Below are 8,232 nucleotides of genomic sequence, written 5' to 3'. Positions count from 1 at the left end.
GACCAAGGAAGCTCAGCAGATATCCTGTTCAAAGCGGCCTTCGACAAGCTCGGACTTGAGGAAAAAGAGCTAAAAGCCTATCCCACCGACCTATTTGGGCTAGGGGACGCCCCAATCCATCCCTTAGGATACATCTCGCTACACACTACCTTTGGAAGAGGCGAGCAATCTAAAACGTTAAGCATCGACTACATCGTAGTCGACGTCACTTCAGCATACAATGCCCTCATCGGACGACCAACCTTGAACAGACTGGCAGCTATAGTCTCGACCCCGCACCTCTGTATGAAGTTCCCTACCACAAAAGGAATCGCTACCCTAAAGGGCGACCAAAAACTAGCACGGCGATGCTACAACGAAAGCCTAAGCCTAAAAGGGAAAGAGATCAACACGATAGAACTCGGACGAGTTCAAGCCCGAGAAGATCTTCGGCCACAACCAGAGGGAGAAACCGAAAAAGTCCAGATCGGGAGCACACCTGAAAAAATAACAAACATAGGGGCAAACCTCGAGGCAGGCCTAAAAGAGGAACTCATAAACCGCTTAAGGGAGAATTCCGACCTCTTCGCCTGGAAAGCCTCCGACATGCCAGGCATAAGCCCCGACCTGATGTGCCATAAGCTATCAGTATACCCGGGATCCCGACCTGTCCAACAAAGACGCAGGAAGCTCGGGCCCGAACGCATGCAAGCAATAGAAGAACAAGTACAAGCGCTACTAGATGCAGGGTTCATTAGGGAAGTAAAATACCCCCTATGGCTCGCAAACGTGGTCCTGGTAAAAAGCCCAATGGAAAGTGGAGGATGTGCGTCGACTACACAGATCTCAACAAAGCCTGCCCCAAAGATCCATATCCACTACCAAACATCGACGCCTTAGTAGACGCAGCCTCAGGCTATAGATATCTCTCCTTCATGGACGCATACTCGGGATACAACCAAATCCCGATGTATGGACCTGACCAAGAAAAGACCTCGTTCATAACCCCAAGGGCAAACTACTGCTACGTAGTAATGCCCTTCGGGCTGAAGAATGCAGGGGCAACCTACCAAAGGCTAATGAACAAAGTGTTCTCAGAGCACATCGGACTACAACTAGAGGTATACGTCGACGACATGCTGGTAAAGACACAAGAAGACAGAAACTTGCTGACCGACCTCACCAGTGTCTTTGGCACCCTCAGAAAACACAACATGAGACTTAACCCGACGAAGTGCACCTTCGCCGCAGAAGCCGGAAAGTTCTTAGGCTTCATGATGACTCAAAGGGGCATCGAAGCAAACCCGGACAAATGCCAAGCAATACTTAATATGAAGAGCCCGACGTGTGTCAAAGAAGTACAACAACTGAATGGAAGGCTGGCCGCCCTATCAAGATTCTTGGCAGGATCAGCGATAAAATCACTACCTCTCTACTCACTCCTAAAGAAAGGGAAACCCTTCTCGTGGACCCCGGAGTGCGAAAAAGCCTTCCAAGAATTCAAGGAATTCCTCGGGCAGCCACCAGTCCTAACCCGACCTCTAAAAGGGGAAGAGCTCGTACTATACCTCTCGGTCGGACATCGAGCAATTGCTTCAGCGTTAATACGAGAAAATGACCAAGGACAACACCCCATATACTTTGTAAGCAAGGCACTGCAAGGGGCCGAATTAAACTATCAGAAAATAGAAAAATTCGCCTACGCCCTAGTGTTCACAGCTCGGAGGCTCCGACCCTACTTTCAAGCCCACACCATCAAAGTCCGGACAAACCAACCCATGAGACACATCCTGCAAAAAACAGACCTGGCAGGACGAATACTACAATGGGCGGTGGAACTGTCCGAGTTCGACCTCCACTATGAAGCCCGGACTGCCATAAAGTCTCAGTATCTAGCCGACTTCATCGCAGAATACACTGAAACCCCTGGAACCCCACTCTCATGGAACCTATATGTCGACGGGTCCTCAAACAAAACAGGAAGCGGAGCCGGGGTTATACTCGAAAGCGACCAAGGAACACGGATAGAACTATCCCTAAAATTCGGGTTCCAGGCGTCGAACAACCAGGCCAAATACGAGGCCCTACTAGCAGGTCTAAAGCTAGCCGAAGAGGTCGGAGCCCAGAAAATCACAATCTTCAGTGACTCCCAGGTCGTCACATCACAAGTAAATGGAAACTACCAGGCCAAAGACCCAACTATGAAGAAATACCTGGACCAAACACAGGCACAATTACGCCACTTTCCAGAAATACAGATCCAGCACATACCCCGGGAACAAAATGCCCGGGCAGACGCCCTCTCAAAGCTCGCCAGCACCAAACCCGGAGGCAACAACAGAAGTCTCCTCCAGGAAACCTTACAATCGCCCTCCGTGCTAAGGGAGGAAGAAGCACTAAATATATCCAGCCAAAAGCAAGGATGGATGACCCCCATAATCAACTACCTGAAGTCGGGAACTCTCCCCGCCGAAAGAAAAGAAGCTAAGAGGCTCACAAAGGACGCCCAGAATTATACACTAATTCACGACGTATTATACAGAAGAGGACTCTCGAATCCCCTCCTTAGGTGCGTTCCGACCTCAGAAACAAAAGGCGTCCTCGAAGAAGTCCACGAAGGCATGTGTGGGAACCATCTCGAAGCTCGGGCACTATCCAAAAAAGTAGTAAGGGCCGGGTTCTACTGGCCGACCTTGCAAAGAGACGCAACAGAGTTTGTGAAAATATGCCCCCCTGCCAAAAACACGCCAATTTTCACAAGGCACCACCCGAAGACCTTATCAGCATTACTGCACCATGGCCCTTCGCAAAATGGGGACTCGACCTACTCGGCCCATTCCCACAAGGACCGGGGCAAGTCAAATACCTCATAGTAGGGGTTGACTACTTCATAAAATGGATCGAAGCTGAACCCTTAGCCACCATTACGGCTCAGAAAAGCCGCAAATTCCTATACAAAAACATTGTCACAAGGTTCGGAGTCCCCTACTCCATCACAACAGACAATGGAACACAATTCACGGACACAAGTTTTCAGAAATTGGTGGCCGAACTAAAAATCAAACAGCAATTCACATCAGTAGAGCACCCACAAGCCAATGGACAAGCAGAAGCTGCAAATAAAGTCATCTTGGCCGGGTTAAAACGAAGACTCCAAGAGACCAAAGGGGCATGGGCCGAGGAGCTCCCCCAGGTACTATGGGCATATCGGACAACCCCACACTCTACAACGGGAGAATCACCGTTCCGACTAGCATACGGGATGGAGGCAATGATTCCTATCGAAATAGATGAAGGGTCACCCAGAGTCATCTTCTACAATGAAAAAGATAACCCGCAGGCACAAAGGGAAGAACTCGACCTCCTCCCCGAGGTCCGAGAAAGAGCTCGGATTCGAGAAGAAGCCTTAAAGCGGCGAAACGGCCCTCAGATACAATCAAAAAGTAATAAAGCGAAGCTTCTCCATTCACGACCTAATTCTAATCCGAAATGACATCGGAACACAAAAGTCGGGAGAAGGAAAGCTAGCCGCAAATTGGAAAGGGCCCTACAAGGTAACAGAAGTCTTAGGAACAGGCTATTACAAAGTATCCGACCTAGAAGGCAACGAGCTGCCCAGGGCCTGGCACGCCTGCAATCTAAGACGGTACTACAGCTAGAAAAACTTAACCCGAGGTGTACTCTTTTTCCCTACAAGGGTTTTTTAATGAGACACCCGGTTAAGTAAGACACCCGACCTAGTCAAAGGGTAAACACTCTGTAAATATTCTTTCTTTTTTAATACTAATCAAATTTTTTCCTATATTTTCCTCATGATGAAACGAATCCTAGAAAGTACCCCGCCAAGGCGCATTAATTTATGCTCGACAAAACGCAAAAAATCATTTGCCAAAAGGCCACACAAGGTCGGCAAAGATAAAGCGACGAGGTTCAAATTAATGTGAGAAGTTATAAAGTAACTCTGAAAAGGCTCAAAAAAGGCCAAAAAGAGATTACAAAAATAACTTAAAAAGGGCCGACCAAACGACAAAGTCGGACCCAACAAAAGGAGGTACTCGAAGGCCCGAGGTCCGAGATTTCGAAAACGCTTACTAAAAAGTTGCTACACACGAACAACTAAAAAGTTCAAGCGAAAGAACGAAATCAAAGGAAGTTTCGAAAAACGCTTGCTAAAAAGTTGTTATCCAAAAACAACTAAAAAGCATAAAAGCGGAAACAAAAGCCAAAACGCGAAACAAGGCTAAAACAAAAGTTTCAAAACGCTAGCTAGAAAGTTGTTAGCCAAAAAATAACTAAAAAGCATAAAAGCGGAGACAAAAGCCAAAACGCGAACAAAGGCTAAAACAAAAATTTCAAAACGCTAGCTAAAAAGTTGTTATCCAAAAACAACTAAAAAGCATAAAAGCGGAACAGAAAGTCAAAACGCGAACAAAACACCGCATAATAAGCTAAAAAGTTACCACAAGTAGCTAATAAAGCAAAAAAGGTGTCCAAAAGCGTTCAACAGAAACCGTCCAAAGACAAAAGAGCCCACAGGTCGGGCAAAACACCAAAAATAAAAAGATTACAAAGGATCAAGGACCTTTCCAGACTCCTCATCAACAGAAGGCTGCGGAGCAAACATAGAAATCGGGACTGCATCGACGGCAACGTCACCCGGGTTTGAAACCCCCACACCAGATCCATTCCCGGCCAAAGAGGAAGTCGGGTTCTCAACAGGAACTTCGGGGTCGGACGCCGGAACCTCATCCTCGTTTGGAGCGGGAACAATCTTTCCCTCCACAACGACATTATCCGTACTGAACGAGCTCAGATCTAGGTCGGGAGCAAGAACCCGAACCTGAGCCTTCAGATTTTCAAACATAGCATCCATACCCTTGGCCACATGACCTTCGAGCTCGTAAAACTTGTCCTGCGCAGATTGCAACTCCTCCTTCGTCTCCACAAGCTCGGCATATAGCCGAGTATAATTCTCTGTGGCCGCCTTCGCCATCTCCTCAGATGTCTTCACTGACGCCACAGCCGCAGTAGCCCTAGCTTTCTCTTTCTCCAGAGAGGCCTCCAGCTCAGTAATCCTGGCAGCCTTCAGTTGACTAATCTTATCAAGCTCAGACTGAGCCTTCTCAAGTCGGGAGCTGGTCGCACCAATGGGGGATTTCTTGAACTCCCGGGCAATAGCGGCATGAAGACTAGCCATCCGGACACAGCTCCGCGCCATATACTGAAAATGATGCTCCATAGACACATCATCAGTAGAAATAAAGGTCTGAGGGAGGATGTGCTGCTCAATCCAACCAAGAGCATCAAAGTCCTTATCGTTGAAACCAGCAAGCTCTTGAGAGGTCTTCTGCTTCTTGGGAGGAGGACCTGAGAACGGAGGAGGAGAAGAAGTAGCAGGCCCAGAGGTCGGAGGATCCTGACTTATAGCTCGGAACTGGGGAGTCGGAATAGTCTTCGACCGAGTCTGAACACCCACGGTAGCCTTTTGCGGAGAAGCTCGGGCAGAAGCCTCCCCGGACTCGATATTCCGAGCAGCCACAGACTTCTTCGTCCGATGAAGAAATTTCATGGAATCCGCCTGAGAAGACATCTCTGCAAGAAATAAAGAAAAAGGATTACCACAACAGAAATTCTACCAAAAACAAGCAAAACCAAAAATACTAATTTCGGAAGAGGTCAGGAACTACCTAACTCGGAACGGAGAAGGCTTGGATCTCCCAACATTTTCTTCGTGTCCAAGTGAGGTGCCCGACCCCATAAACTGCTCACTACACCCACAAAGGCCTGCTCCACCTCATCTAGACTCTCAAGGGTATACTTAACAGACACTACATTCTCCTGCCAACAAAGAGGAAAAGAAGGCTCCCCATTCTCATCTAGGAAGAAAGGTCGGACGTCTCTAGTAGCCCGGACCTTGAAATAAAAGTTCTTAAAATCGTGAAAAGACTCATCATACAGGGTACAAAACTTTCTTCCCTGGTTAGCCCTAAAAGAAACCCAGGACACCTTCCCTCCACCCGACCTCGGCTTCGTCAACACAAACAAATAGGAAAAAAGAGAAATAGAAGGAGGGACACCCAAAAACTGACACAAAAGTTGGAACAACTTTAAAAATGCCCAAGAATTTGGATGGAGCTGCGTAGGGGCAAGGTTACAAGACCACAACACCTCGGACTCCAGGTCGAAAAAGGGAAGTCGGACACTCAGCTTAGAGAAAAAGCAATCATAAGCATAAAAGAAGAGCTTCTCGGAGTTGTCTAGAGGCGGGAAACACACTCTCTCCTCGGAATCCGGGGCTACTAGTTCATAATCTCTCTCAGACTCTCTATCTTCACATATGCTACATTGCCTACGAAACTTAGCTAAATACTCAGAATCTACTACAGAAGGGACTTTTAGAGGAACAGGATCTACCCAACCAAGACCACTTGGAATCTTGGTCGACATCGCTTGAAGTACCTTTCGAGACATAAAAATCCTGCCTACAAAGAAGAATACAACAGCAGACAAAAATCACATAAAAGCAGACAGCAAAAACCCATTCAGCAAACAAGAAACAAAGATCTTTTAGAAGAAAATACAGCAACCCGGAGCAAAATACCAGAAAACAAAAAGAGCCCCCCCATGCACAAACAACAAAGCAAGGGCGGCGCCTCTTTTTCGGGGCAACCCAGGCATAGAGAAAAAGAAAGCAGACAAAGAGCCACACAAAAGAACAAAAGCACATGCGCGCAAAAGAAAAGAGATAAGAACAAACCTGGAAAGAAAGAAAACGACGAGCTCCGACGGAAAGGAGAACGAAACGGCAGCACAGAGGAAACCTCGGAAAAACGCACAGAAAAAGATATTTAGGAGAAGAACAAAGAGAAAGAAGGAAGCGGTGCTCGAAAGAGAGATGGCGAAAAGCTTAGAAAAACAGAAAGGAACAGAATAAACAGGAGGAAAGGGGCAAATAAATAATGCTTCCACAAAAGCCCGAGCGGAAATCGAGGAGAAACGGTAAAATGCAATAAATGCAGAAACGGCCATTTTTGAATTTTGAAAAAACTACTATGCCCGAGCTCGACCTCTCAAAGAGACGAACTCGGGCAGGGGCACTGTTCATACCCTGACCGAGCTCCCCAAACTCGGCAAGTTCATAAGAGGTCCGACCTCGTCCCAAAGTCCCACGCCTGAGGTCGGACCTCGGACAAATAAGCTGAGAAAGCCCATCAAAGGGAACGAAGCCCAAAAAACCTAAAGGCCAAAGAGGCCTAGGAAAAGGCGGTTCCACAAAGATAGGGATAAAACTCCCAAAAGATAAGATAAGATAAGAATATCTTATCCAGGGAAGATCACGGCCAACTACTATAAATACACTGGAGCACCCAGGTATAACTCATACTCTAATTCTACTCAATATCTGCTTGGACCCATGCTAACTTAAGCATCGGAGTGTCATTGCAGGTACCACCACCAACCACTCAGCATATCAAGCTCGGGTCATCAATCCCCCCATCTCGGGCCGCCCTAAGATGACCGAGCTGCACGTTTCAGGTAACCCTCGGAACAGTATCCATTCTGGCGTTTAACGCCCAAAATGCACCCTTTTTGGGCGTTAAACGCCCAGCCAGGTACCCTGGCTGGCGTTTAAACGCCAGTCTGCCTTCTTCACTGGGCATTTTTGAATGCCCAGCTTTTTCTGTATAATTCCTCTGCAGTATGTTCTGAATCTTCAATTCTCTGTATTATTGACTTGAAAAGACACAAATAAAAAATATTTTTGGATTTTTAATAATCAAAATGCAACAAGAATCAAATAACAATGCATGCAAGACACCAAACTTAGCAGTTTGTATACTACTGACACTATATGAGACACATAAACACTCAAGTCAAAAAGAATTCAAAGATCAGAGTAAGAAATCATCAAGAATTACTTGAAGATCCTTGAGACACATGAATGAATGCATGCAATTGACACCAAACTTAAGATGAGACACTAGACTCAAGCAAGAAACATCAAATATTTTTGGTTTTTATGGTTTTTGTGAATTTTTTTGTGATTTTCGAAAATTAAGTGGAAAAAGATATCAAAATTCTTAATGAGAATTCCAGGAATCAGTGCAATGCTAGTCTAAGACTCCGGTCCAGGAATTAGACATGGCTTCACAGCCAGCCAAGCTTTCAAAGAAAGCTTCGGTCCAAAACACTAGACATGGCGAAAGGCCAGCCAAGCCTTAGCAGATCACTGCTCCAAAAGCAAGATCAACA

The sequence above is a fragment of the Arachis stenosperma genome, chromosome 7, assembly GCF_014773155.1.
Source record: "Arachis stenosperma cultivar V10309 chromosome 7, arast.V10309.gnm1.PFL2, whole genome shotgun sequence".
NCBI classification, from domain to species: domain Eukaryota; kingdom Viridiplantae; phylum Streptophyta; class Magnoliopsida; order Fabales; family Fabaceae; genus Arachis; species Arachis stenosperma.
This window is presented reverse-complemented; position numbering follows the sequence as displayed.